Here is a 21,762-nt window from a genome sequence, read left to right as displayed (position 1 = left end):
TTCTTAAATGACTGGTGGGAGCGGGCTCCCTATCGTGCCTAATTACCGAAGGGCCTCTCACGACGGTCTCTGTGGCGCAATTGGTCAGCGCGTTCGGCTGTTAACCGAAAGGTTGGTGGTTCAAGCCCACCCAGGGACGTGATGAGGAGATAAAACTATGCACATGCTTTTTAAATATACTAATTTCTTAATTGACTGGTGGGAGCGGCCTCCCTATTATGCCTAATTACCGAAGGGCCTCTCACGACGGTCTCTGTGGCGCAATTGGTCAGCGCGTTCGGCTGTTAACTGAAAGGTTGGTGTTTCAAGCCCACCCAGTGACGTGATGAGGAGATAAAACTATGCACATGCTTTTTAAATATACTAATTTCTTAATTGACTGGTGGGAGCGGCCTCCCTATTGTGCCTAATTACCGAAGGGCCTCTCACGACCATTTCTGTGGCGCAATTGGTCAGCGCGTTCGGCTGTTAACCGAAAGGTTGGTGGTTCAAGCCCAGCCAGGGACGTTTTGAGGAGAAAAAATATGCTCTCGCAATATTGTTTTGAAGTATACTCATTTCTTAATTAACTGGTGGGACAGGCCTCCCTATCGTGCCTAATTACCGAAGGGCCTCCCACGACGGTCTCTGTGGCGCAATTGGTCAGCGCGTTCGGCTGTTAACCGAAAGGTTGGTGGTTCAAGCCCACCCAGGGACGTTTTGAGGAGATAAAACTATGCACATGCTTTTTAAATATACTAATTTCTTAATTGACTGGTGGGAGCGGCCTCCCTATTGTGCCTAATTACCGAAGGGCCTCTCACGACGGTCTCTGTGGCGCAATTGGTCAGCGCGTTCGGCTGTTAACCGAAAGGTTGGTGGTTCAAGCCCACCCAGGGACGTTTTGAGGAGAAAAAATATGCACTCACCATATGTTATTGAAGTATACTCATTTCTTAAATGACTGGTGGGAGCGGGCTCCCTTTCGTGCCTAATTACCGAAGGGCCTCTCCTAGCGGTCTCTGTGGCGCAATTGGTCAGCGCGTTCGGCTGTTAACCGAAAGGATGGTGGTTCAAGCCCACCCACGGACGTGATGAGGAGAAAAAAATGTGCACATGGTTTTAAAAATATACTCAATTCTTAAATGACTGGTGGGAGCGGCCTCCCTATTGTGCCTAATTACGGAAGGGCCTCTCACAACGGTCTCTGTGGCGCAATTGGTCAGCGCGTTCGGCTGTTAACCGAAAGGATGGTGGTTCAAGCCCACCCAGGGACGTGATGAGGAGAAAAAAATGTGCACATGGTTTTAAAAATATACTCAATTCTTAATTGACTGGTGGGAGCGGCCTCCCTATCGTGCCTAATTACCGAAGGGCCTCTCACGACGGTCTCTGTGGCGCAATTGGTCAGCGCGTTCGGCTGTTAACCGAAAGGTTGGTCGTTCAAGCCCACCCAGGGACGTGATGAGGAGATAAAACTATGCACATGCTTTTTAAATATACTCATTTCTTAATTGACTGGTGGGAGCGGCCTCCCTATCGTGCCTAATTACCGAAGGGCCTCTCCTAACGGTCTCTGTGGCGCAATTGGTCAGCGCGTTCGGCTGTTAACCGAAAGGTTGGTGGTTCAATCCCACCCAGGGACGTTTTGAGGAGAAAAAATATGCACTCGCCATATGTTATTGAAGTATACTAATTTCTTAACCGAAAGGTTGGTGGTTCAAGCCCACCCAGGGACGTGATGAGGAGATAAAACTATGCACATGCTTTTTAAATATACTAATTTCTTAATTGACTGGTGGGAGCGGCCTCCCTATTGTGCCTAATTACCGAAGGGCCTCTCACGACGGTCTCTGTGGCGCAATTGGTCAGCGCGTTCGGCTGTTAACCGAAAGGTTGGTGGTTCAAGCCCACCCAGGGACGTTTTGAGGAGAAAAAATATGCACTCACCATATGTTATTGAAGTATACTCATTTCTTAAATGACTGGTGGGAGCGGGCTCCCTATCGTGCCTTATTACCGAAGGGCCTCCCACGACGGTCTCTGTGGCGCAATTGGTCAGCGCGTTCGGCTGTTAACCGAAAGGTTGGTGGTTCAAGCCCACCCAGGGACGTTTTGAGGAGAAAAAATATGCACTCACCATATGTTATTGAAGTATACTCATTTCTTAAATGACTGGTGGGAGCGGGCTCCCTATCGTGCCTAATTACCGAAGGGCCTCTCCTAGCGGTCTCTGTGGCGCAATTGGTCAGCGCGTTCGGCTGTTAACCGAAAGGTTGGTGCTTCAAGCCCACCCAGGGACGTTTTGAGGAGATAAAACTATGCACATGCTTTTTAAATATACTAATTTCTTAATTGACTGGTGGGAGCGGCCTCCCTATTGTGCCTAATTACCGAAGGGCCTCTCCTAACGGTCTCTGTGGCGCAATTGGTCAGCGCGTTCGGCTGTTAACCGAAAGGTTGGTGGTTCAATCCCACCCAGGGACGTTTTGAGGAGAAAAAATATGCACTCGCCATATGTTATTGAAGTATACTAATTTCTTAATTGACTGGTGGGAGCGGCCTCCCTATTGTGCTTAATTACCGAAAGGCCTCTCACGACGGTCTCTGTGGCGCAATTGGTCAGCGCGTTCGGCTGTTAACCGAAAGGTTGGTGGTTCAAGGCCACCCAGGGACGTGTTGAGGAGATAAAAATGTGCACATGGTTTTAAAAATATACTCAATTCTTAAATGACTGGTGGGAGCGGCCTCCCTATTGTGCCTAATTACGGAAGGGCCTCTCACAACGGTCTCTGTGGCGCAATTGGTCAGCGCGTTCGGCTGTTAACCGAAAGGATGGTGGTTCAAGCCCACCCAGGGACGTGATGAGGAGAAAAAAATGTGCACATGGTTTTAAAAATATACTCAATTCTTAAATGACTGGTGGGAGCGGCCTCCCTATTGTGCCTAATTACCGAAGGGCCTCTCCTAACGGTCTCTGTGGCGCAATTGGTCAGCGCGTTCGGCTGTTAACCGAAAGGTTGGTGGTTCAAGCCCACCCAGGGACGTTTTGAGGAGAAAAAATATGCACTCGCCATATGTTATTGAAGTATACTCATTTCTTAAATGACTGGTGGGAGCGGGCTCCCTATCGTGCCTAATTACCGAAGGGCCTCCCATGACGGTCTCTGTGGCGCAATTGGTCAGCGCGTTCGGCTGTTAACCGAAAGGTTGGTGGTTCAAGCCCACCCAGGGACGTTTTGAAGAGAAAAAATATGCACTCGCCATATGTTATTGAAGTATACTAATTTCTTAATTGACTGGTGGGAGCGGCCTCCCTATTGTGCTTAATTACCGAAAGGCCTCTCACGACGGTCTCTGTGGCGCAATTGGTCAGCGCGTTCGGCTGTTAACCGAAAGGTTGGTGGTTCAAGCCCACCCAGGGACGTGTTGAGGAGATAAAACTATGCACATGCTTTTTAAATATACTAATTTCTTAATTGACTGGTGGGAGCGGCCTCCCTATCGTGCCTTATTACCGAAGTGCCTCTCACAACGGTCTCTGTGGCGCAATTGGTCAGCGCGTTCGGCTGTTAACCGAAAGGATGGTGGTTCAAGCCCACCCACGGACGTGATGAGGAGAAAAAAATGTGCACATGGTTTTAAAAATATACTCAATTCTTAAATGACTGGTGGGAGCGGCCTCCCTATTGTGCCTAATTACGGAAGGGCCTCTCACAACGGTCTCTGTGGCGCAATTGGTCAGCGCGTTCGGCTGTTAACCGAAAGGATGGTGGTTCAAGCCCACCCAGGGACGTGATGAGGAGAAAAAAATGTGCACATGGTTTTAAAAATATACTCAATTCTTAAATGACTGGTGGGAGCGGGCTCCCTATCGTGCCTAATTACCGAAGGGCCTCTCACGACGGTCTCTGTGGCGCAATTGGTCAGCGCGTTCGGCTGTTAACCGAAAGGTTGGTGGTTCAAGCCCACCCAGGGACGTTTTGAGGAGAAAAAATATGCACTCACCATATGTTATTGAAGTATACTCATTTCTTAAATGACTGGTGGGAGCGGGCTCCCTTTCGTGCCTAATTACCGAAGGGCCTCTCCTAGCGGTCTCTGTGGCGCAATTGGTCAGCGCGTTCGGCTGTTAACCGAAAGGTTGGTGGTTCAAGCCCACCCAGGGACGTTTTGAGGAGATAAAACTATGCACATGCTTTTTAAATATACTAATTTCTTAATTGACTGGTGGGAGCGGCCTCCCTATTGTGCCTAATTACCGAAGGGCCTCTCCTAACGGTCTCTGTGGCGCAATTGGTCAGCGCGTTCCGCTGTTAACCGAAAGGATGGTGGTTCAAGCCCACCCAGGGACGTGAGGAGGAGAAAAAAATGTGCACATGGTTTTAAAAATATACTCAATTCTTAAATGACTGGTGGGAGCGGCCTCCCTATTGTGCCTAATTACCGAAGGGCCTCTCACGACGGTCTCTGTGGCGCAATTGGTCAGCGCGTTCGGCTGTTAACCGAAAGGTTGGTCGTTCAAGCCCACCCAGGGACGTGATGAGGAGATAAAACTATGCACATGCTTTTTAAATATACTCATTTCTTAATTGACTGGTGGGAGCGGCCTCCCTATCGTGCCTAATTACCGAAGGGCCTCTCACGACGGTCTCTGTGGCGCAATTGGTCAGCGCGTTCGGCTGTTAACCGAAAGGTTGGTCGTTCAAGCCCACCCAGGGACGTGATGAGGAGATAAAACTATGCACATGCTTTTTAAATATACTCATTTCTTAATTGACTGGTGGGAGCGGCCTCCCTATCGTGCCTAATTACCGAAGGGCCTCTCCTAACGGTCTCTGTGGCGCAATTGGTCAGCGCGTTCCGCTGTTAACCGAAAGGATGGTGGTTCAAGCCCACCCAGGGACGTGAGGAGGAGAAAAAAATGTGCACATGGTTTTAAAAATATACTCAATTCTTAAATGACTGGTGGGAGCGGCCTCCCTATTGTGCCTAATTACCGAAGGGCCTCTCACGACGGTCTCTGTGGCGCAATTGGTCAGCGCGTTCGGCTGTTAACCGAAAGGTTGGTCGTTCAAGCCCACCCAGGGACGTGATGAGGAGATAAAACTATGCACATGCTTTTTAAATATACTCATTTCTTAATTGACTGGTGGGAGCGGCCTCCCTATCGTGCCTATTTACCGAAGGGCCTCTCACGACGGTCTCTGTGGCGCAATTGGTCAGCGCGTTCGGCTGTTAACCGAAAGGTTGGTCGTTCAAGCCCACCCAGGGACGTGATGAGGAGATAAAACTATGCACATGCTTTTTAAATATACTCATTTCTTAATTGACTGGTGGGAGCGGCCTCCCTATCGTGCCTAATTACCGAAGGGCCTCTCACGACGGTCTCTGTGGCGCAATTGGTCAGCGCGTTCGGCTGTTAACCGAAAGGTTGGTGGTTCAAGCCCACCCAGGGATGTTTTGAGGAGAAAAAATATGCACTCACCATATGTTATTGAAGTATACTCATTTCTTAATTAACTGGTGGGACAGGCCTCCCTATCGTGCGTAATTACGCAAGGCCTTCTCACAACGGTCTCTGTGGCGCAATTGGTCAGCGCGTTCGGCTGTTAACCGAAAGGTTGGTGGTTCATGCCCACCCAGGGACGTTTTGAGGAGAAAAAATATGCACTCACCATATGTTATTGAAGTATACTCATTTCTTAAATGACTGGTGGGAGCGGGCTCCCTATCGTGCCTAATTACCGAAGGGCCTCCCACGACGGTCTCTGTGGCGCAATTGGTCAGCGCGTTCGGCTGTTAACCGAAAGGTTGGTGGTTCAAGCCCACCCAGGGACGTTTTGAGGAGAAAAAATATGCACTCACCATATGTTATTGAAGTATACTCATTTCTTAAATGACTGGTGGGAGCGGGCTCCCTATCGTGCCTAATTACCGAAGGGCCTCTCCTAGCGGTCTCTGTGGCGCAATTGGTCAGCGCGTTCGGCTGTTAACCGAAAGGTTGGTGCTTCAAGCCCACCCAGGGACGTTTTGAGGAGATAAAACTATGCACATGCTTTTTAAATATACTAATTTCTTAATTGACTGGTGGGAGCGGCCTCCCTATTGTGCCTAATTACCGAAGGGCCTCTCCTAGCGGTCTCTGTGGCGCAATTGGTCAGCGCGTTCGGCTGTTAACCGAAAGGATGGTGGTTCAAGCCCACCCACGGACGTGATGAGGAGAAAAAAATGTGCACATGGTTTTAAAAATATACTCAATTCTTAAATGACTGGTGGGAGCGGCCTCCCTATTGTGCCTAATTACGGAAGGGCCTCTCACAACGGTCTCTGTGGCGCAATTGGTCAGCGCGTTCGGCTGTTAACCGAAAGGATGGTGGTTCAAGCCCACCCAGGGACGTGATGAGGAGAAAAAAATGTGCACATGGTTTTAAAAATATACTCAATTCTTAAATGACTGGTGGGAGCGGCCTCCCTATTGTGCCTAATTACCGAAGGGCCTCTCCTAACGGTCTCTGTGGCGCAATTGGTCAGCGCGTTCCGCTGTTAACCGAAAGGATGGTGGTTCAAGCCCACCCAGGGACGTGAGGAGGAGAAAAAAATGTGCACATGGTTTTAAAAATATACTCAATTCTTAAATGACTGGTGGGAGCGGCCTCCCTATTGTGCCTAATTACCGAAGGGCCTCTCACGACGGTCTCTGTGGCGCAATTGGTCAGCGCGTTCGGCTGTTAACCGAAAGGTTGGTCGTTCAAGCCCACCCAGGGACGTGATGAGGAGATAAAACTATGCACATGCTTTTTAAATATACTCATTTCTTAATTGACTGGTGGGAGCGGCCTCCCTATCGTGCCTAATTACCGAAGGGCCTCTCACGACGGTCTCTGTGGCGCAATTGGTCAGCGCGTTCGGCTGTTAACCGAAAGGTTGGTCGTTCAAGCCCACCCAGGGACGTGATGAGGAGATAAAACTATGCACATGCTTTTTAAATATACTCATTTCTTAATTGACTGGTGGGAGCGGCCTCCCTATCGTGCCTAATTACCGAAGGGCCTCTCCTAACGGTCTCTGTGGCGCAATTGGTCAGCGCGTTCGGCTGTTAACCGAAAGGTTGGTGGTTCAATCCCACTCAGGGACGTTTTGAGGAGAAAAAATATGCACTCGCCATATGTTATTGAAGTATACTAATTTCTTAACCGAAAGGTTGGTGGTTCAAGCCCACCCAGGGACGTTTTGAGGAGATAAAACTATGCACATGCTTTTTAAATATACTAATTTCTTAATTGACTGGTGGGAGCGGCCTCCCTATTGTGCCTAATTACCGAAGGGCCTCTCACGACGGTCTCTGTGGCGCAATTGGTCAGCGCGTTCGGCTGTTAACCGAAAGGTTGGTGGTTCAAGCCCACCCAGGGACGTTTTGAGGAGAAAAAATATGCACTCGCCATATGTTATTGAAGTATACTCATTTCTTAAATGACTGGTGGGAGCGGGCTCCCTATCGTGCCTAATTACCGAAGGGCCTCCCACGACGGTCTCTGTGGCGCAATTGGTCAGCGCGTTCGGCTGTTAACCGAAAGGTTGGTGGTTCAAGCCCACCCAGGGACGTTTTGAGGAGATAAAACTATGCACATGCTTTTTAAATATACTAATTTCTTAATTGACTGGTGGGAGCGGCCTCCCTATTGTGCCTAATTACCGAAGGGCCTCTCACGACGGTCTCTGTGGCGCAATTGGTCAGCGCGTTCGGCTGTTAACCGAAAGGTTGGTGGTTCAAGCCCACCCAGGGACGTTTTGAGGAGAAAAAATATGCACTCACCATATGTTATTGAAGTATACTCATTTCTTAAATGACTGGTGGGAGCGGGCTCCCTTTCGTGCCTAATTACCGAAGGGCCTCTCCTAGCGGTCTCTGTGGCGCAATTGGTCAGCGCGTTCGGCTGTTAACCGAAAGGATGGTGGTTCAAGCCCACCCACGGACGTGATGAGGAGAAAAAAATGTGCACATGGTTTTAAAAATATACTCAATTCTTAAATGACTGGTGGGAGCGGCCTCCCTATTGTGCCTAATTACGGAAGGGCCTCTCACAACGGTCTCTGTGGCGCAATTGGTCAGCGCGTTCGGCTGTTAACCGAAAGGATGGTGGTTCAAGCCCACCCAGGGACGTGATGAGGAGAAAAAAATGTGCACATGGTTTTAAAAATATACTCAATTCTTAATTGACTGGTGGGAGCGGCCTCCCTATCGTGCCTAATTACCGAAGGGCCTCTCACGACGGTCTCTGTGGCGCAATTGGTCAGCGCGTTCGGCTGTTAACCGAAAGGTTGGTCGTTCAAGCCCACCCAGGGACGTGATGAGGAGATAAAACTATGCACATGCTTTTTAAATATACTCATTTCTTAATTGACTGGTGGGAGCGGCCTCCCTATCGTGCCTAATTACCGAAGGGCCTCTCCTAACGGTCTCTGTGGCGCAATTGGTCAGCGCGTTCGGCTGTTAACCGAAAGGTTGGTGGTTCAATCCCACCCAGGGACGTTTTGAGGAGAAAAAATATGCACTCGCCATATGTTATTGAAGTATACTAATTTCTTAACCGAAAGGTTGGTGGTTCAAGCCCACCCAGGGACGTGATGAGGAGATAAAACTATGCACATGCTTTTTAAATATACTAATTTCTTAATTGACTGGTGGGAGCGGCCTCCCTATTGTGCCTAATTACCGAAGGGCCTCTCACGACGGTCTCTGTGGCGCAATTGGTCAGCGCGTTCGGCTGTTAACCGAAAGGTTGGTCGTTCAAGCCCACCCAGGGACGTGATGAGGAGATAAAACTATGCACATGCTTTTTAAATATACTCATTTCTTAATTGACTGGTGGGAGCGGCCTCCCTATCGTGCCTAATTACCGAAGGGCCTCTCACGACGGTCTCTGTGGCGCAATTGGTCAGCGCGTTCGGCTGTTAACCGAAAGGTTGGTCGTTCAAGCCCACCCAGGGACGTGATGAGGAGATAAAACTATGCACATGCTTTTTAAATATACTCATTTCTTAATTGACTGGTGGGAGCGGCCTCCCTATCGTGCCTAATTACCGAAGGGCCTCTCCTAACGGTCTCTGTGGCGCAATTGGTCAGCGCGTTCGGCTGTTAACCGAAAGGTTGGTGGTTCAATCCCACTCAGGGACGTTTTGAGGAGAAAAAATATGCACTCGCCATATGTTATTGAAGTATACTAATTTCTTAACCGAAAGGTTGGTGGTTCAAGCCCACCCAGGGACGTTTTGAGGAGATAAAACTATGCACATGCTTTTTAAATATACTAATTTCTTAATTGACTGGTGGGAGCGGCCTCCCTATTGTGCCTAATTACCGAAGGGCCTCTCACGACGGTCTCTGTGGCGCAATTGGTCAGCGCGTTCGGCTGTTAACCGAAAGGTTGGTGGTTCAAGCCCACCCAGGGACGTTTTGAGGAGAAAAAATATGCACTCGCCATATGTTATTGAAGTATACTCATTTCTTAAATGACTGGTGGGAGCGGGCTCCCTATCGTGCCTAATTACCGAAGGGCCTCCCACGACGGTCTCTGTGGCGCAATTGGTCAGCGCGTTCGGCTGTTAACCGAAAGGTTGGTGGTTCAAGCCCACCCAGGGACGTTTTGAGGAGATAAAACTATGCACATGCTTTTTAAATATACTAATTTCTTAATTGACTGGTGGGAGCGGCCTCCCTATTGTGCCTAATTACCGAAGGGCCTCTCACGACGGTCTCTGTGGCGCAATTGGTCAGCGCGTTCGGCTGTTAACCGAAAGGTTGGTGGTTCAAGCCCACCCAGGGACGTTTTGAGGAGAAAAAATATGCACTCACCATATGTTATTGAAGTATACTCATTTCTTAAATGACTGGTGGGAGCGGGCTCCCTTTCGTGCCTAATTACCGAAGGGCCTCTCCTAGCGGTCTCTGTGGCGCAATTGGTCAGCGCGTTCGGCTGTTAACCGAAAGGATGGTGGTTCAAGCCCACCCACGGACGTGATGAGGAGAAAAAAATGTGCACATGGTTTTAAAAATATACTCAATTCTTAAATGACTGGTGGGAGCGGCCTCCCTATTGTGCCTAATTACGGAAGGGCCTCTCACAACGGTCTCTGTGGCGCAATTGGTCAGCGCGTTCGGCTGTTAACCGAAAGGATGGTGGTTCAAGCCCACCCAGGGACGTGATGAGGAGAAAAAAATGTGCACATGGTTTTAAAAATATACTCAATTCTTAATTGACTGGTGGGAGCGGCCTCCCTATCGTGCCTAATTACCGAAGGGCCTCTCACGACGGTCTCTGTGGCGCAATTGGTCAGCGCGTTCGGCTGTTAACCGAAAGGTTGGTCGTTCAAGCCCACCCAGGGACGTGATGAGGAGATAAAACTATGCACATGCTTTTTAAATATACTCATTTCTTAATTGACTGGTGGGAGCGGCCTCCCTATTGTGCTTAATTACCGAAAGGCCTCTCACGACGGTCTCTGTGGCGCAATTGGTCAGCGCGTTCGGCTGTTAACCGAAAGGTTGGTGGTTCAAGGCCACCCAGGGACGTGTTGAGGAGATAAAAATGTGCACATGGTTTTAAAAATATACTCAATTCTTAAATGACTGGTGGGAGCGGCCTCCCTATTGTGCCTAATTACGGAAGGGCCTCTCACAACGGTCTCTGTGGCGCAATTGGTCAGCGCGTTCGGCTGTTAACCGAAAGGATGGTGGTTCAAGCCCACCCAGGGACGTGATGAGGAGAAAAAAATGTGCACATGGTTTTAAAAATATACTCAATTCTTAAATGACTGGTGGGAGCGGCCTCCCTATTGTGCCTAATTACCGAAGGGCCTCTCCTAACGGTCTCTGTGGCGCAATTGGTCAGCGCGTTCGGCTGTTAACCGAAAGGTTGGTGGTTCAAGCCCACCCAGGGACGTTTTGAGGAGAAAAAATATGCACTCGCCATATGTTATTGAAGTATACTCATTTCTTAAATGACTGGTGGGAGCGGGCTCCCTATCGTGCCTAATTACCGAAGGGCCTCCCATGACGGTCTCTGTGGCGCAATTGGTCAGCGCGTTCGGCTGTTAACCGAAAGGTTGGTGGTTCAAGCCCACCCAGGGACGTTTTGAAGAGAAAAAATATGCACTCGCCATATGTTATTGAAGTATACTAATTTCTTAATTGACTGGTGGGAGCGGCCTCCCTATTGTGCTTAATTACCGAAAGGCCTCTCACGACGGTCTCTGTGGCGCAATTGGTCAGCGCGTTCGGCTGTTAACCGAAAGGTTGGTGGTTCAAGCCCACCCAGGGACGTTTTGAGGAGAAAAAATATGCACTCACCATATGTTATTGAAGTATACTCATTTCTTAAATGACTGGTGGGAGCGGGCTCCCTATCGTGCCTAATTACCGGAGGGCCTCCCACGACGGTCTCTGTGGCGCAATTGGTCAGCGCGTTCGGCTGTTAACCGAAAGGTTGGTGGTTCAAGCCCACCCAGGGACGTTTTGAGGAGAAAAAATATGCACTCACCATATGTTATTGAAGTATACTCATTTCTTAAATGACTGGTGGGAGCGGGCTCCCTATCGTGCCTAATTACCGAAGGGCCTCTCCTAGCGGTCTCTGTGGCGCAATTGGTCAGCGCGTTCGGCTGTTAACCGAAAGGTTGGTGCTTCAAGCCCACCCAGGGACGTTTTGAGGAGATAAAACTATGCACATGCTTTTTAAATATACTAATTTCTTAATTGACTGGTGGGAGCGGCCTCCCTATTGTGCCTAATTACCGAAGGGCCTCTCCTAACGGTCTCTGTGGCGCAATTGGTCAGCGCGTTCGGCTGTTAACCGAAAGGTTGGTGGTTCAATCCCACCCAGGGACGTTTTGAGGAGAAAAAATATGCACTCGCCATATGTTATTGAAGTATACTAATTTCTTAATTGACTGGTGGGAGCGGCCTCCCTATTGTGCTTAATTACCGAAAGGCCTCTCACGACGGTCTCTGTGGCGCAATTGGTCAGCGCGTTCGGCTGTTAACCGAAAGGTTGGTGGTTCAAGGCCACCCAGGGACGTGTTGAGGAGATAAAAATGTGCACATGGTTTTAAAAATATACTCAATTCTTAAATGACTGGTGGGAGCGGCCTCCCTATTGTGCCTAATTACGGAAGGGCCTCTCACAACGGTCTCTGTGGCGCAATTGGTCAGCGCGTTCGGCTGTTAACCGAAAGGATGGTGGTTCAAGCCCACCCAGGGACGTGATGAGGAGAAAAAAATGTGCACATGGTTTTAAAAATATACTCAATTCTTAAATGACTGGTGGGAGCGGCCTCCCTATTGTGCCTAATTACCGAAGGGCCTCTCCTAACGGTCTCTGTGGCGCAATTGGTCAGCGCGTTCGGCTGTTAACCGAAAGGTTGGTGGTTCAAGCCCACCCAGGGACGTTTTGAGGAGAAAAAATATGCACTCGCCATATGTTATTGAAGTATACTCATTTCTTAAATGACTGGTGGGAGCGGGCTCCCTATCGTGCCTAATTACCGAAGGGCCTCTCACGACGGTCTCTGTGGCGCAATTGGTCAGCGCGTTCGGCTGTTAACCGAAAGGTTGGTCGTTCAAGCCCACCCAGGGACGTGATGAGGAGATAAAACTATGCACATGCTTTTTAAATATACTCATTTCTTAATTGACTGGTGGGAGCGGCCTCCCTATCGTGCCTAATTACCGAAGGGCCTCTCACGACGGTCTCTGTGGCGCAATTGGTCAGCGCGTTCGGCTGTTAACCGAAAGGTTGGTCGTTCAAGCCCACCCAGGGACGTGATGAGGAGATAAAACTATGCACATGCTTTTTAAATATACTCATTTCTTAATTGACTGGTGGGAGCGGCCTCCCTATCGTGCCTAATTACCGAAGGGCCTCTCACAACGGTCTCTGTGGCGCAATTGGTCAGCGCGTTCGGCTGTTAACCGAAAGGATGGTGGTTCAAGCCCACCCACGGACGTGATGAGGAGAAAAAAATGTGCACATGGTTTTAAAAATATACTCAATTCTTAAATGACTGGTGGGAGCGGCCTCCCTATTGTGCCTAATTACGGAAGGGCCTCTCACAACGGTCTCTGTGGCGCAATTGGTCAGCGCGTTCGGCTGTTAACCGAAAGGATGGTGGTTCAAGCCCACCCAGGGACGTGATGAGGAGAAAAAAATGTGCACATGGTTTTAAAAATATACTCAATTCTTAAATGACTGGTGGGAGCGGGCTCCCTATCGTGCCTAATTACCGAAGGGCCTCTCACGACGGTCTCTGTGGCGCAATTGGTCAGCGCGTTCGGCTGTTAACCGAAAGGTTGGTGGTTCAAGCCCACCCAGGGACGTTTTGAGGAGAAAAAATATGCACTCACCATATGTTATTGAAGTATACTCATTTCTTAAATGACTGGTGGGAGCGGGCTCCCTTTCGTGCCTAATTACCGAAGGGCCTCTCCTAGCGGTCTCTGTGGCGCAATTGGTCAGCGCGTTCGGCTGTTAACCGAAAGGTTGGTGGTTCAAGCCCACCCAGGGACGTTTTGAGGAGATAAAACTATGCACATGCTTTTTAAATATACTAATTTCTTAATTGACTGGTGGGAGCGGCCTCCCTATTGTGCCTAATTACCGAAGGGCCTCTCCTAACGGTCTCTGTGGCGCAATTGGTCAGCGCGTTCCGCTGTTAACCGAAAGGATGGTGGTTCAAGCCCACCCAGGGACGTGAGGAGGAGAAAAAAATGTGCACATGGTTTTAAAAATATACTCAATTCTTAAATGACTGGTGGGAGCGGCCTCCCTATTGTGCCTAATTACCGAAGGGCCTCTCACGACGGTCTCTGTGGCGCAATTGGTCAGCGCGTTCGGCTGTTAACCGAAAGGTTGGTCGTTCAAGCCCACCCAGGGACGTGATGAGGAGATAAAACTATGCACATGCTTTTTAAATATACTCATTTCTTAATTGACTGGTGGGAGCGGCCTCCCTATCGTGCCTAATTACCGAAGGGCCTCTCACGACGGTCTCTGTGGCGCAATTGGTCAGCGCGTTCGGCTGTTAACCGAAAGGTTGGTGCTTCAAGCCCACCCAGGGACGTTTTGAGGAGATAAAACTATGCACATGCTTTTTAAATATACTAATTTCTTAATTGACTGGTGGGAGCGGCCTCCCTATTGTGCCTAATTACCGAAGGGCCTCTCACGACGGTCTCTGTGGCGCAATTGGTCAGCGCGTTCGGCTGTTAACCGAAACGTTGGTGGTTCAAGCCCACCCAGGGACGTTTTGAGGAGAAAAAATATGCACTCACCATATGTTATTGAAGTATACTCATTTCTTAAATGACTGGTGGGAGCGGGCTCCCTTTCGTGCCTAATTACCGAAGGGCCTCTCCTAGCGGTCTCTGTGGCGCAATTGGTCAGCGCGTTCGGCTGTTAACCGAAAGGATGGTGGTTCAAGCCCACCCACGGACGTGATGAGGAGAAAAAAATGTGCACATGGTTTTAAAAATATACTCAATTCTTAAATGACTGGTGGGAGCGGCCTCCCTATTGTGCCTAATTACGGAAGGGCCTCTCACAACGGTCTCTGTGGCGCAATTGGTCAGCGCGTTCGGCTGTTAACCGAAAGGATGGTGGTTCAAGCCCACCCAGGGACGTGATGAGGAGAAAAAAATGTGCACATGGTTTTAAAAATATACTCAATTCTTAATTGACTGGTGGGAGCGGCCTCCCTATCGTGCCTAATTACCGAAGGGCCTCTCACGACGGTCTCTGTGGCGCAATTGGTCAGCGCGTTCGGCTGTTAACCGAAAGGTTGGTCGTTCAAGCCCACCCAGGGACGTGATGAGGAGATAAAACTATGCACATGCTTTTTAAATATACTCATTTCTTAATTGACTGGTGGGAGCGGCCTCCCTATCGTGCCTAATTACCGAAGGGCCTCTCCTAACGGTCTCTGTGGCGCAATTGGTCAGCGCGTTCGGCTGTTAACCGAAAGGTTGGTGGTTCAATCCCACCCAGGGACGTTTTGAGGAGAAAAAATATGCACTCGCCATATGTTATTGAAGTATACTAATTTCTTAACCGAAAGGTTGGTGGTTCAAGCCCACCCAGGGACGTGATGAGGAGATAAAACTATGCACATGCTTTTTAAATATACTAATTTCTTAATTGACTGGTGGGAGCGGCCTCCCTATTGTGCCTAATTACCGAAGGGCCTCTCACGACGGTCTCTGTGGCGCAATTGGTCAGCGCGTTCGGCTGTTAACCGAAAGGTTGGTGGTTCAAGCCCACCCAGGGACGTTTTGAGGAGAAAAAATATGCACTCACCATATGTTATTGAAGTATACTCATTTCTTAAATGACTGGTGGGAGCGGGCTCCCTATCGTGCCTTATTACCGAAGGGCCTCCCACGACGGTCTCTGTGGCGCAATTGGTCAGCGCGTTCGGCTGTTAACCGAAAGGTTGGTGGTTCAAGCCCACCCAGGGACGTTTTGAGGAGAAAAAATATGCACTCACCATATGTTATTGAAGTATACTCATTTCTTAAATGACTGGTGGGAGCGGGCTCCCTATCGTGCCTAATTACCGGAGGGCCTCCCACGACGGTCTCTGTGGCGCAATTGGTCAGCGCGTTCGGCTGTTAACCGAAAGGTTGGTGGTTCAAGCCCACCCAGGGACGTTTTGAGGAGAAAAAATATGCACTCACCATATGTTATTGAAGTATACTCATTTCTTAAATGACTGGTGGGAGCGGGCTCCCTATCGTGCCTAATTACCGAAGGGCCTCTCCTAGCGGTCTCTGTGGCGCAATTGGTCAGCGCGTTCGGCTGTTAACCGAAAGGTTGGTGCTTCAAGCCCACCCAGGGACGTTTTGAGGAGATAAAACTATGCACATGCTTTTTAAATATACTAATTTCTTAATTGACTGGTGGGAGCGGCCTCCCTATTGTGCCTAATTACCGAAGGGCCTCTCCTAACGGTCTCTGTGGCGCAATTGGTCAGCGCGTTCGGCTGTTAACCGAAAGGTTGGTGGTTCAATCCCACTCAGGGACGTTTTGAGGAGAAAAAATATGCACTCGCCATATGTTATTGAAGTATACTAATTTCTTAACCGAAAGGTTGGTGGTTCAAGCCCACCCAGGGACGTTTTGAGGAGATAAAACTATGCACATGCTTTTTAAATATACGAATTTCTTAATTGACTGGTGGGAGCGGCCTCCCTATTGTGCCTAATTACCGAAGGGCCTCTCACGACGGTCTCTGTGGCGCAATTGGTCAGCGCGTTCGGCTGTTAACCGAAAGGTTGGTGGTTCAAGCCCACCCAGGGACGTTTTGAGGAGAAAAAATATGCACTCGCCATATGTTATTGAAGTATACTCATTTCTTAAATGACTGGTGGGAGCGGGCTCCCTATCGTGCCTAATTACCGAAGGGCCTCCCACGACGGTCTCTGTGGCGCAATTGGTCAGCGCGTTCGGCTGTTAACCGAAAGGTTGGTGGTTCAAGCCCACCCAGGGACGTTTTGAGGAGATAAAACTATGCACATGCTTTTTAAATATACTAATTTCTTAATTGACTGGTGGGAGCGGCCTCCCTATTGTGCCTAATTACCGAAGGGCCTCTCACGACGGTCTCTGTGGCGCAATTGGTCAGCGCGTTCGGCTGTTAACCGAAAGGTTGGTGGTTCAAGCCCACCCAGGGACGTTTTGAGGAGAAAAAATATGCACTCACCATATGTTATTGAAGTATACTCATTTCTTAAATGACTGGTGGGAGCGGGCTCCCTTTCGTGCCTAATTACCGAAGGGCCTCTCCTAGCGGTCTCTGTGGCGCAATTGGTCAGCGCGTTCGGCTGTTAACCGAAAGGATGGTGGTTCAAGCCCACCCACGGACGTGATGAGGAGAAAAAAATGTGCACATGGTTTTAAAAATATACTCAATTCTTAAATGACTGGTGGGAGCGGCCTCCCTATTGTGCCTAATTACGGAAGGGCCTCTCACAACGGTCTCTGTGGCGCAATTGGTCAGCGCGTTCGGCTGTTAACCGAAAGGATGGTGGTTCAAGCCCACCCAGGGACGTGATGAGGAGAAAAAAATGTGCACATGGTTTTAAAAATATACTCAATTCTTAATTGACTGGTGGGAGCGGCCTCCCTATCGTGCCTAATTACCGAAGGGCCTCTCACGACGGTCTCTGTGGCGCAATTGGTCAGCGCGTTCGGCTGTTAACCGAAAGGTTGGTCGTTCAAGCCCACCCAGGGACGTGATGAGGAGATAAAACTATGCACATGCTTTTTAAATATACTCATTTCTTAATTGACTGGTGGGAGCGGCCTCCCTATCGTGCCTAATTACCGAAGGGCCTCTCCTAACGGTCTCTGTGGCGCAATTGGTCAGCGCGTTCGGCTGTTAACCGAAAGGTTGGTGGTTCAATCCCACCCAGGGACGTTTTGAGGAGAAAAAATATGCACTCGCCATATGTTATTGAAGTATACTAATTTCTTAACCGAAAGGTTGGTGGTTCAAGCCCACCCAGGGACGTGATGAGGAGATAAAACTATGCACATGCTTTTTAAATATACTAATTTCTTAATTGACTGGTGGGAGCGGCCTCCCTATTGTGCCTAATTACCGAAGGGCCTCTCACGACGGTCTCTGTGGCGCAATTGGTCAGCGCGTTCGGCTGTTAACCGAAAGGTTGGTGGTTCAAGCCCACCCAGGGACGTTTTGAGGAGAAAAAATATGCACTCACCATATGTTATTGAAGTATACTCATTTCTTAAATGACTGGTGGGAGCGGGCTCCCTATCGTGCCTTATTACCGAAGGGCCTCCCACGACGGTCTCTGTGGCGCAATTGGTCAGCGCGTTCGGCTGTTAACCGAAAGGTTGGTGGTTCAAGCCCACCCAGGGACGTTTTGAGGAGAAAAAATATGCACTCACCATATGTTATTGAAGTATACTCATTTCTTAAATGACTGGTGGGAGCGGGCTCCCTATCGTGCCTAATTACCGGAGGGCCTCCCACGACGGTCTCTGTGGCGCAATTGGTCAGCGCGTTCGGCTGTTAACCGAAAGGTTGGTGGTTCAAGCCCACCCAGGGACGTTTTGAGGAGAAAAAATATGCACTCACCATATGTTATTGAAGTATACTCATTTCTTAAATGACTGGTGGGAGCGGGCTCCCTATCGTGCCTAATTACCGAAGGGCCTCTCCTAGCGGTCTCTGTGGCGCAATTGGTCAGCGCGTTCGGCTGTTAACCGAAAGGTTGGTGCTTCAAGCCCACCCAGGGACGTTTTGAGGAGATAAAACTATGCACATGCTTTTTAAATATACTAATTTCTTAATTGACTGGTGGGAGCGGCCTCCCTATTGTGCCTAATTACCGAAGGGCCTCTCCTAACGGTCTCTGTGGCGCAATTGGTCAGCGCGTTCGGCTGTTAACCGAAAGGTTGGTGGTTCAATCCCACCCAGGGACGTTTTGAGGAGAAAAAATATGCACTCGCCATATGTTATTGAAGTATACTAATTTCTTAATTGACTGGTGGGAGCGGCCTCCCTATTGTGCTTAATTACCGAAAGGCCTCTCACGACGGTCTCTGTGGCGCAATTGGTCAGCGCGTTCGGCTGTTAACCGAAAGGTTGGTGGTTCAAGGCCACCCAGGGACGTGTTGAGGAGATAAAAATGTGCACATGGTTTTAAAAATATACTCAATTCTTAAATGACTGGTGGGAGCGGCCTCCCTATTGTGCCTAATTACGGAAGGGCCTCTCACAACGGTCTCTGTGGCGCAATTGGTCAGCGCGTTCGGCTGTTAACCGAAAGGATGGTGGTTCAAGCCCACCCAGGGACGTGATGAGGAGAAAAAAATGTGCACATGGTTTTAAAAATATACTCAATTCTTAAATGACTGGTGGGAGCGGCCTCCCTATTGTGCCTAATTACCGAAGGGCCTCTCCTAACGGTCTCTGTGGCGCAATTGGTCAGCGCGTTCGGCTGTTAACCGAAAGGTTGGTGGTTCAAGCCCACCCAGGGACGTTTTGAGGAGAAAAAATATGCACTCGCCATATGTTATTGAAGTATACTCATTTCTTAAATGACTGGTGGGAGCGGGCTCCCTATCGTGCCTAATTACCGAAGGGCCTCTCACGACGGTCTCTGTGGCGCAATTGGTCAGCGCGTTCGGCTGTTAACCGAAAGGTTCGTCGTTCAAGCCCACCCAGGGACGTGATGAGGAGATAAAACTATGCACATGCTTTTTAAATATACTCATTTCTTAATTGACTGGTGGGAGCGGCCTCCCTATCGTGCCTAATTACCGAAGGGCCTCTCACGACGGTCTCTGTGGCGCAATTGGTCAGCGCGTTCGGCTGTTAACCGAAAGGTTGGTCGTTCAAGCCCACCCAGGGACGTGATGAGGAGATAAAACTATGCACATGCTTTTTAAATATACTCATTTCTTAATTGACTGGTGGGAGCGGCCTCCCTATCGTGCCTAATTACCGAAGGGCCTCTCACAACGGTCTCTGTGGCGCAATTGGTCAGCGCGTTCGGCTGTTAACCGAAAGGATGGTGGTTCAAGCCCACCCACGGACGTGATGAGGAGAAAAAAATGTGCACATGGTTTTAAAAATATACTCAATTCTTAAATGACTGGTGGGAGCGGCCTCCCTATTGTGCCTAATTACGGAAGGGCCTCTCACAACGGTCTCTGTGGCGCAATTGGTCAGCGCGTTCGGCTGTTAACCGAAAGGATGGTGGTTCAAGCCCACCCAGGGACGTGATGAGGAGAAAAAAATGTGCACATGGTTTTAAAAATATACTCAATTCTTAAATGACTGGTGGGAGCGGGCTCCCTATCGTGCCTAATTACCGAAGGGCCTCTCACGACGGTCTCTGTGGCGCAATTGGTCAGCGCGTTCGGCTGTTAACCGAAAGGTTGGTGGTTCAAGCCCACCCAGGGACGTTTTGAGGAGAAAAAATATGCACTCACCATATGTTATTGAAGTATACTCATTTCTTAAATGACTGGTGGGAGCGGGCTCCCTTTCGTGCCTAATTACCGAAGGGCCTCTCCTAGCGGTCTCTGTGGCGCAATTGGTCAGCGCGTTCGGCTGTTAACCGAAAGGTTGGTGGTTCAAGCCCACCCAGGGACGTTTTGAGGAGATAAAACTATGCACATGCTTTTTAAATATACTAATTTCTTAATTGACTGGTGGGAGCGGCCTCCCTATTGTGCCTAATTACCGAAGGGCCTCTCCTAACGGTCTCTGTGGCGCAATTGGTCAGCGCGTTCCGCTGTTAACCGAAAGGATGGTGGTTCAAGCCCACCCAGGGACGTGAGGAGGAGAAAAAAATGTGCACATGGTTTTAAAAATATACTCAATTCTTAAATGACTGGTGGGAGCGGCCTCCCTATTGTGCCTAATTACCGAAGGGCCTCTCACGACGGTCTCTGTGGCGCAATTGGTCAGCGCGTTCGGCTGTTAACCGAAAGGTTGGTCGTTCAAGCCCACCCAGGGACGTGATGAGGAGATAAAACTATGCACATGCTTTTTAAATATACTCATTTCTTAATTGACTGGTGGGAGCGGCCTCCCTATCGTGCCTAATTACCGAAGGGCCTCTCACGACGGTCTCTGTGGCGCAATTGGTCAGCGCGTTCGGCTGTTAACCGAAAGGTTGGTGCTTCAAGCCCACCCAGGGACGTTTTGAGGAGATAAAACTATGCACATGCTTTTTAAATATACTAATTTCTTAATTGACTGGTGGGAGCGGCCTCCCTATTGTGCCTAATTACCGAAGGGCCTCTCACGACGGTCTCTGTGGCGCAATTGGTCAGCGCGTTCGGCTGTTAACCGAAACGTTGGTGGTTCAAGCCCACCCAGGGACGTTTTGAGGAGAAAAAATATGCACTCACCATATGTTATTGAAGTATACTCATTTCTTAAATGACTGGTGGGAGCGGGCTCCCTTTCGTGCCTAATTACCGAAGGGCCTCTCCTAGCGGTCTCTGTGGCGCAATTGGTCAGCGCGTTCGGCTGTTAACCGAAAGGATGGTGGTTCAAGCCCACCCACGGACGTGATGAGGAGAAAAAAATGTGCACATGGTTTTAAAAATATACTCAATTCTTAAATGACTGGTGGGAGCGGCCTCCCTATTGTGCCTAATTACGGAAGGGCCTCTCACAACGGTCTCTGTGGCGCAATTGGTCAGCGCGTTCGGCTGTTAACCGAAAGGATGGTGGTTCAAGCCCACCCAGGGACGTGATGAGGAGAAAAAAATGTGCACATGGTTTTAAAAATATACTCAATTCTTAATTGACTGGTGGGAGCGGCCTCCCTATCGTGCCTAATTACCGAAGGGCCTCTCACGACGGTCTCTGTGGCGCAATTGGTCAGCGCGTTCGGCTGTTAACCGAAAGGTTGGTCGTTCAAGCCCACCCAGGGACGTGATGAGGAGATAAAACTATGCACATGCTTTTTAAATATACTCATTTCTTAATTGACTGGTGGGAGCGGCCTCCCTATCGTGCCTAATTACCGAAGGGCCTCTCCTAACGGTCTCTGTGGCGCAATTGGTCAGCGCGTTCGGCTGTTAACCGAAAGGTTGGTGGTTCAATCCCACCCAGGGACGTTTTGAGGAGAAAAAATATGCACTCGCCATATGTTATTGAAGTATACTAATTTCTTAACCGAAAGGTTGGTGGTTCAAGCCCACCCAGGGACGTGATGAGGAGATAAAACTATGCACATGC

At 49.3% G+C, this 21,762-nt stretch overlaps 58 non-coding genes across 58 annotated transcripts; all 58 read left to right on the top strand.

The window, feature by feature from the left end:
- The first annotated feature begins 65 nt into the window (after window positions 1–65).
- trnan-guu (transfer RNA asparagine (anticodon GUU)) lies at window positions 66–139 on the top strand. Its single transcript has one exon. It is a non-coding gene; the product is annotated as a tRNA-Asn (tRNA).
- A 484-nt stretch (window positions 140–623) lies between these two features.
- On the top strand, window positions 624–697 carry trnan-guu (transfer RNA asparagine (anticodon GUU)). The gene has a single exon. It is a non-coding gene; the product is annotated as a tRNA-Asn (tRNA).
- A 110-nt stretch (window positions 698–807) lies between these two features.
- Window positions 808–881, top strand: trnan-guu (transfer RNA asparagine (anticodon GUU)). Its single transcript has one exon. It is a non-coding gene; the product is annotated as a tRNA-Asn (tRNA).
- A 301-nt stretch (window positions 882–1,182) lies between these two features.
- On the top strand, window positions 1,183–1,256 carry trnan-guu (transfer RNA asparagine (anticodon GUU)). Its single transcript has one exon. It is a non-coding gene; the product is annotated as a tRNA-Asn (tRNA).
- Window positions 1,257–1,551: 295 nt separating this feature from the next.
- Window positions 1,552–1,625, top strand: trnan-guu (transfer RNA asparagine (anticodon GUU)). Its single transcript has one exon. It is a non-coding gene; the product is annotated as a tRNA-Asn (tRNA).
- Window positions 1,626–1,828: 203 nt separating this feature from the next.
- On the top strand, window positions 1,829–1,902 carry trnan-guu (transfer RNA asparagine (anticodon GUU)). Its single transcript has one exon. It is a non-coding gene; the product is annotated as a tRNA-Asn (tRNA).
- Window positions 1,903–2,018: 116 nt separating this feature from the next.
- trnan-guu (transfer RNA asparagine (anticodon GUU)) lies at window positions 2,019–2,092 on the top strand. The gene has a single exon. It is a non-coding gene; the product is annotated as a tRNA-Asn (tRNA).
- A 300-nt stretch (window positions 2,093–2,392) lies between these two features.
- trnan-guu (transfer RNA asparagine (anticodon GUU)) lies at window positions 2,393–2,466 on the top strand. The gene has a single exon. It is a non-coding gene; the product is annotated as a tRNA-Asn (tRNA).
- Window positions 2,467–2,767: 301 nt separating this feature from the next.
- trnan-guu (transfer RNA asparagine (anticodon GUU)) lies at window positions 2,768–2,841 on the top strand. The gene has a single exon. It is a non-coding gene; the product is annotated as a tRNA-Asn (tRNA).
- A 111-nt stretch (window positions 2,842–2,952) lies between these two features.
- trnan-guu (transfer RNA asparagine (anticodon GUU)) lies at window positions 2,953–3,026 on the top strand. The gene has a single exon. It is a non-coding gene; the product is annotated as a tRNA-Asn (tRNA).
- Window positions 3,027–3,142: 116 nt separating this feature from the next.
- On the top strand, window positions 3,143–3,216 carry trnan-guu (transfer RNA asparagine (anticodon GUU)). The gene has a single exon. It is a non-coding gene; the product is annotated as a tRNA-Asn (tRNA).
- A 116-nt stretch (window positions 3,217–3,332) lies between these two features.
- trnan-guu (transfer RNA asparagine (anticodon GUU)) lies at window positions 3,333–3,406 on the top strand. The gene has a single exon. It is a non-coding gene; the product is annotated as a tRNA-Asn (tRNA).
- Window positions 3,407–3,701: 295 nt separating this feature from the next.
- Window positions 3,702–3,775, top strand: trnan-guu (transfer RNA asparagine (anticodon GUU)). Its single transcript has one exon. It is a non-coding gene; the product is annotated as a tRNA-Asn (tRNA).
- Window positions 3,776–3,886: 111 nt separating this feature from the next.
- trnan-guu (transfer RNA asparagine (anticodon GUU)) lies at window positions 3,887–3,960 on the top strand. Its single transcript has one exon. It is a non-coding gene; the product is annotated as a tRNA-Asn (tRNA).
- A 116-nt stretch (window positions 3,961–4,076) lies between these two features.
- Window positions 4,077–4,150, top strand: trnan-guu (transfer RNA asparagine (anticodon GUU)). Its single transcript has one exon. It is a non-coding gene; the product is annotated as a tRNA-Asn (tRNA).
- Window positions 4,151–5,746: 1,596 nt separating this feature from the next.
- On the top strand, window positions 5,747–5,820 carry trnan-guu (transfer RNA asparagine (anticodon GUU)). The gene has a single exon. It is a non-coding gene; the product is annotated as a tRNA-Asn (tRNA).
- A 485-nt stretch (window positions 5,821–6,305) lies between these two features.
- On the top strand, window positions 6,306–6,379 carry trnan-guu (transfer RNA asparagine (anticodon GUU)). Its single transcript has one exon. It is a non-coding gene; the product is annotated as a tRNA-Asn (tRNA).
- A 941-nt stretch (window positions 6,380–7,320) lies between these two features.
- trnan-guu (transfer RNA asparagine (anticodon GUU)) lies at window positions 7,321–7,394 on the top strand. The gene has a single exon. It is a non-coding gene; the product is annotated as a tRNA-Asn (tRNA).
- Window positions 7,395–7,510: 116 nt separating this feature from the next.
- Window positions 7,511–7,584, top strand: trnan-guu (transfer RNA asparagine (anticodon GUU)). The gene has a single exon. It is a non-coding gene; the product is annotated as a tRNA-Asn (tRNA).
- A 110-nt stretch (window positions 7,585–7,694) lies between these two features.
- trnan-guu (transfer RNA asparagine (anticodon GUU)) lies at window positions 7,695–7,768 on the top strand. Its single transcript has one exon. It is a non-coding gene; the product is annotated as a tRNA-Asn (tRNA).
- Window positions 7,769–8,069: 301 nt separating this feature from the next.
- trnan-guu (transfer RNA asparagine (anticodon GUU)) lies at window positions 8,070–8,143 on the top strand. The gene has a single exon. It is a non-coding gene; the product is annotated as a tRNA-Asn (tRNA).
- Window positions 8,144–8,438: 295 nt separating this feature from the next.
- On the top strand, window positions 8,439–8,512 carry trnan-guu (transfer RNA asparagine (anticodon GUU)). Its single transcript has one exon. It is a non-coding gene; the product is annotated as a tRNA-Asn (tRNA).
- Window positions 8,513–9,360: 848 nt separating this feature from the next.
- On the top strand, window positions 9,361–9,434 carry trnan-guu (transfer RNA asparagine (anticodon GUU)). The gene has a single exon. It is a non-coding gene; the product is annotated as a tRNA-Asn (tRNA).
- Window positions 9,435–9,550: 116 nt separating this feature from the next.
- Window positions 9,551–9,624, top strand: trnan-guu (transfer RNA asparagine (anticodon GUU)). Its single transcript has one exon. It is a non-coding gene; the product is annotated as a tRNA-Asn (tRNA).
- A 110-nt stretch (window positions 9,625–9,734) lies between these two features.
- trnan-guu (transfer RNA asparagine (anticodon GUU)) lies at window positions 9,735–9,808 on the top strand. The gene has a single exon. It is a non-coding gene; the product is annotated as a tRNA-Asn (tRNA).
- A 301-nt stretch (window positions 9,809–10,109) lies between these two features.
- Window positions 10,110–10,183, top strand: trnan-guu (transfer RNA asparagine (anticodon GUU)). Its single transcript has one exon. It is a non-coding gene; the product is annotated as a tRNA-Asn (tRNA).
- Window positions 10,184–10,663: 480 nt separating this feature from the next.
- trnan-guu (transfer RNA asparagine (anticodon GUU)) lies at window positions 10,664–10,737 on the top strand. Its single transcript has one exon. It is a non-coding gene; the product is annotated as a tRNA-Asn (tRNA).
- A 111-nt stretch (window positions 10,738–10,848) lies between these two features.
- trnan-guu (transfer RNA asparagine (anticodon GUU)) lies at window positions 10,849–10,922 on the top strand. Its single transcript has one exon. It is a non-coding gene; the product is annotated as a tRNA-Asn (tRNA).
- Window positions 10,923–11,038: 116 nt separating this feature from the next.
- Window positions 11,039–11,112, top strand: trnan-guu (transfer RNA asparagine (anticodon GUU)). The gene has a single exon. It is a non-coding gene; the product is annotated as a tRNA-Asn (tRNA).
- A 116-nt stretch (window positions 11,113–11,228) lies between these two features.
- trnan-guu (transfer RNA asparagine (anticodon GUU)) lies at window positions 11,229–11,302 on the top strand. The gene has a single exon. It is a non-coding gene; the product is annotated as a tRNA-Asn (tRNA).
- A 116-nt stretch (window positions 11,303–11,418) lies between these two features.
- On the top strand, window positions 11,419–11,492 carry trnan-guu (transfer RNA asparagine (anticodon GUU)). Its single transcript has one exon. It is a non-coding gene; the product is annotated as a tRNA-Asn (tRNA).
- A 300-nt stretch (window positions 11,493–11,792) lies between these two features.
- On the top strand, window positions 11,793–11,866 carry trnan-guu (transfer RNA asparagine (anticodon GUU)). Its single transcript has one exon. It is a non-coding gene; the product is annotated as a tRNA-Asn (tRNA).
- A 301-nt stretch (window positions 11,867–12,167) lies between these two features.
- trnan-guu (transfer RNA asparagine (anticodon GUU)) lies at window positions 12,168–12,241 on the top strand. Its single transcript has one exon. It is a non-coding gene; the product is annotated as a tRNA-Asn (tRNA).
- Window positions 12,242–12,352: 111 nt separating this feature from the next.
- On the top strand, window positions 12,353–12,426 carry trnan-guu (transfer RNA asparagine (anticodon GUU)). The gene has a single exon. It is a non-coding gene; the product is annotated as a tRNA-Asn (tRNA).
- A 669-nt stretch (window positions 12,427–13,095) lies between these two features.
- trnan-guu (transfer RNA asparagine (anticodon GUU)) lies at window positions 13,096–13,169 on the top strand. The gene has a single exon. It is a non-coding gene; the product is annotated as a tRNA-Asn (tRNA).
- A 111-nt stretch (window positions 13,170–13,280) lies between these two features.
- Window positions 13,281–13,354, top strand: trnan-guu (transfer RNA asparagine (anticodon GUU)). The gene has a single exon. It is a non-coding gene; the product is annotated as a tRNA-Asn (tRNA).
- A 116-nt stretch (window positions 13,355–13,470) lies between these two features.
- On the top strand, window positions 13,471–13,544 carry trnan-guu (transfer RNA asparagine (anticodon GUU)). Its single transcript has one exon. It is a non-coding gene; the product is annotated as a tRNA-Asn (tRNA).
- A 1,038-nt stretch (window positions 13,545–14,582) lies between these two features.
- On the top strand, window positions 14,583–14,656 carry trnan-guu (transfer RNA asparagine (anticodon GUU)). Its single transcript has one exon. It is a non-coding gene; the product is annotated as a tRNA-Asn (tRNA).
- A 295-nt stretch (window positions 14,657–14,951) lies between these two features.
- On the top strand, window positions 14,952–15,025 carry trnan-guu (transfer RNA asparagine (anticodon GUU)). The gene has a single exon. It is a non-coding gene; the product is annotated as a tRNA-Asn (tRNA).
- A 203-nt stretch (window positions 15,026–15,228) lies between these two features.
- On the top strand, window positions 15,229–15,302 carry trnan-guu (transfer RNA asparagine (anticodon GUU)). Its single transcript has one exon. It is a non-coding gene; the product is annotated as a tRNA-Asn (tRNA).
- Window positions 15,303–15,418: 116 nt separating this feature from the next.
- trnan-guu (transfer RNA asparagine (anticodon GUU)) lies at window positions 15,419–15,492 on the top strand. The gene has a single exon. It is a non-coding gene; the product is annotated as a tRNA-Asn (tRNA).
- Window positions 15,493–15,608: 116 nt separating this feature from the next.
- On the top strand, window positions 15,609–15,682 carry trnan-guu (transfer RNA asparagine (anticodon GUU)). The gene has a single exon. It is a non-coding gene; the product is annotated as a tRNA-Asn (tRNA).
- Window positions 15,683–16,259: 577 nt separating this feature from the next.
- On the top strand, window positions 16,260–16,333 carry trnan-guu (transfer RNA asparagine (anticodon GUU)). The gene has a single exon. It is a non-coding gene; the product is annotated as a tRNA-Asn (tRNA).
- Window positions 16,334–16,449: 116 nt separating this feature from the next.
- Window positions 16,450–16,523, top strand: trnan-guu (transfer RNA asparagine (anticodon GUU)). The gene has a single exon. It is a non-coding gene; the product is annotated as a tRNA-Asn (tRNA).
- A 110-nt stretch (window positions 16,524–16,633) lies between these two features.
- trnan-guu (transfer RNA asparagine (anticodon GUU)) lies at window positions 16,634–16,707 on the top strand. Its single transcript has one exon. It is a non-coding gene; the product is annotated as a tRNA-Asn (tRNA).
- A 301-nt stretch (window positions 16,708–17,008) lies between these two features.
- On the top strand, window positions 17,009–17,082 carry trnan-guu (transfer RNA asparagine (anticodon GUU)). Its single transcript has one exon. It is a non-coding gene; the product is annotated as a tRNA-Asn (tRNA).
- A 295-nt stretch (window positions 17,083–17,377) lies between these two features.
- On the top strand, window positions 17,378–17,451 carry trnan-guu (transfer RNA asparagine (anticodon GUU)). The gene has a single exon. It is a non-coding gene; the product is annotated as a tRNA-Asn (tRNA).
- Window positions 17,452–17,654: 203 nt separating this feature from the next.
- trnan-guu (transfer RNA asparagine (anticodon GUU)) lies at window positions 17,655–17,728 on the top strand. The gene has a single exon. It is a non-coding gene; the product is annotated as a tRNA-Asn (tRNA).
- A 116-nt stretch (window positions 17,729–17,844) lies between these two features.
- trnan-guu (transfer RNA asparagine (anticodon GUU)) lies at window positions 17,845–17,918 on the top strand. Its single transcript has one exon. It is a non-coding gene; the product is annotated as a tRNA-Asn (tRNA).
- Window positions 17,919–18,034: 116 nt separating this feature from the next.
- trnan-guu (transfer RNA asparagine (anticodon GUU)) lies at window positions 18,035–18,108 on the top strand. Its single transcript has one exon. It is a non-coding gene; the product is annotated as a tRNA-Asn (tRNA).
- A 300-nt stretch (window positions 18,109–18,408) lies between these two features.
- trnan-guu (transfer RNA asparagine (anticodon GUU)) lies at window positions 18,409–18,482 on the top strand. Its single transcript has one exon. It is a non-coding gene; the product is annotated as a tRNA-Asn (tRNA).
- Window positions 18,483–18,783: 301 nt separating this feature from the next.
- trnan-guu (transfer RNA asparagine (anticodon GUU)) lies at window positions 18,784–18,857 on the top strand. The gene has a single exon. It is a non-coding gene; the product is annotated as a tRNA-Asn (tRNA).
- Window positions 18,858–18,968: 111 nt separating this feature from the next.
- Window positions 18,969–19,042, top strand: trnan-guu (transfer RNA asparagine (anticodon GUU)). The gene has a single exon. It is a non-coding gene; the product is annotated as a tRNA-Asn (tRNA).
- Window positions 19,043–19,711: 669 nt separating this feature from the next.
- Window positions 19,712–19,785, top strand: trnan-guu (transfer RNA asparagine (anticodon GUU)). Its single transcript has one exon. It is a non-coding gene; the product is annotated as a tRNA-Asn (tRNA).
- A 111-nt stretch (window positions 19,786–19,896) lies between these two features.
- Window positions 19,897–19,970, top strand: trnan-guu (transfer RNA asparagine (anticodon GUU)). The gene has a single exon. It is a non-coding gene; the product is annotated as a tRNA-Asn (tRNA).
- Window positions 19,971–20,086: 116 nt separating this feature from the next.
- trnan-guu (transfer RNA asparagine (anticodon GUU)) lies at window positions 20,087–20,160 on the top strand. The gene has a single exon. It is a non-coding gene; the product is annotated as a tRNA-Asn (tRNA).
- Window positions 20,161–21,198: 1,038 nt separating this feature from the next.
- Window positions 21,199–21,272, top strand: trnan-guu (transfer RNA asparagine (anticodon GUU)). Its single transcript has one exon. It is a non-coding gene; the product is annotated as a tRNA-Asn (tRNA).
- Window positions 21,273–21,567: 295 nt separating this feature from the next.
- Window positions 21,568–21,641, top strand: trnan-guu (transfer RNA asparagine (anticodon GUU)). Its single transcript has one exon. It is a non-coding gene; the product is annotated as a tRNA-Asn (tRNA).
- The last annotated feature ends 121 nt before the right edge of the window (window positions 21,642–21,762 follow it).

This window comes from Pungitius pungitius, chromosome 1, assembly GCF_949316345.1.
Source record: "Pungitius pungitius chromosome 1, fPunPun2.1, whole genome shotgun sequence".
Classification (NCBI taxonomy): domain Eukaryota; kingdom Metazoa; phylum Chordata; class Actinopteri; order Perciformes; family Gasterosteidae; genus Pungitius; species Pungitius pungitius.
Note: the sequence above shows the minus strand (reverse complement) of the source record. Positions and strands in the feature narration are given on the sequence as shown.